General features: G+C 37.5%; 1 pseudogene; it reads left to right on the plus strand.

Annotated features, from left to right (window-relative positions):
• The first annotated feature begins 360 nt into the window (after window positions 1-360).
• LOC145840687 (histone H3.3A-like) lies at window positions 361-919 on the plus strand (annotated as a pseudogene).
• Window positions 920-1,235: the final 316 nt, after the last annotated feature.

Raw genomic sequence — 1,235 nt, forward strand, 5'->3', positions numbered from 1 at the left:
CATGTGTCACTTTCAAAATAGGTTCAACATATTATCAATATTTGCAAAACCAATTTAAATTGTTTCTTATTAAATTTACAATTAAAAAAGTAAAATTTACAATAAAAAAAGTAATTTAAAATGACAACTGAAAAGGATAAATTTAATTATAAAATCTTACATAAAAAGTCTAACGCTCTTTTCATTAAAACTTAATTGTACATTAGATTTTGTCTATAATTTATTTAATTACTTTCGATAGAAGTAGTATATTCAGTTGAAATGAATAAAACAGAACTTATTTTATCGAAGAGTTTTTATAAATCAAGTGATTAATTTGTTAATTAATCACTAGTTTTCCAGTAATTTAAACTAATTAAAATGGTAGAAAGACAAACTGCCCGCAAGACAATTCAACGAAGAGCTCAGCAAGGAGCCCAGCAAGGAGCCCAGCAAGGAGCCCGGCAAGGAGCCCGGCAAGGAGCCCGGCAAGGAGCCCGGCAAGGAGCCCGGCAAGGAGCCCGGCAAGCAGCCCGGCAAGCAGCCCAGCAAGCACCAGTACCGCAAGTACCGCAACCAAACCCGCCACCAATCCAGCAACCAAATCCTCCACCAAACCCGCCACCAATCAAGCAACCACCAAAGCCGAAAAAACGCAAACGTCCAGGAACGGTTGCTCTTCGCGAGATCCGCAAATACCAGAAAACAACTCCTGATCCGCAAGTTGCCATTCCAGCGCCTCGTTCGTGAAATCGCTCAGGACTTCAAGACGGATCTACGTTTTCAGAGCGCTGCGATCGGTGCTCTTCAAGAAGCTTCTGAAGCTTACCTGGTAAGTCTTTTCGAGGACGCAAACTTGTGTGCCATCCACGCGAAGAGAGTGACAATCATGCCGAAAGATATACAGCTTGCCCGTCGCATCAGAGGAGAAAAACCATGATCCGTGTGCTGAGATGACTGCTGAGATGCTCTTTTCTAATGCTGATGATCACTTTTACATTGATATGTCATTTTTGAAATTTCTAATATAAGTTTTTATATAAGTCGTTCAAAATTAATGTATTCTTTAAATTTTTCTACAATGATATTTGACTTTTGCTTTTCCATTTTCTTTCTATGGTTGAATTCTTTGATCGCTAGTAGAATAAAATTCCATCTGAACATTTAAATGGTTTCATATTATTAAGTACTAAAATAATTAGTGTTAGTTATTTTACTTTGCTAGTATATTTTATGACACATAACCTAACTGTGTT

Source organism: Thalia democratica, chromosome 7 (genome assembly GCF_965202585.1).
Source record: "Thalia democratica chromosome 7, ktThaDemo2.hap1.1, whole genome shotgun sequence".
Classification (NCBI taxonomy): Eukaryota; Metazoa; Chordata; class Thaliacea; order Salpida; family Salpidae; genus Thalia; species Thalia democratica.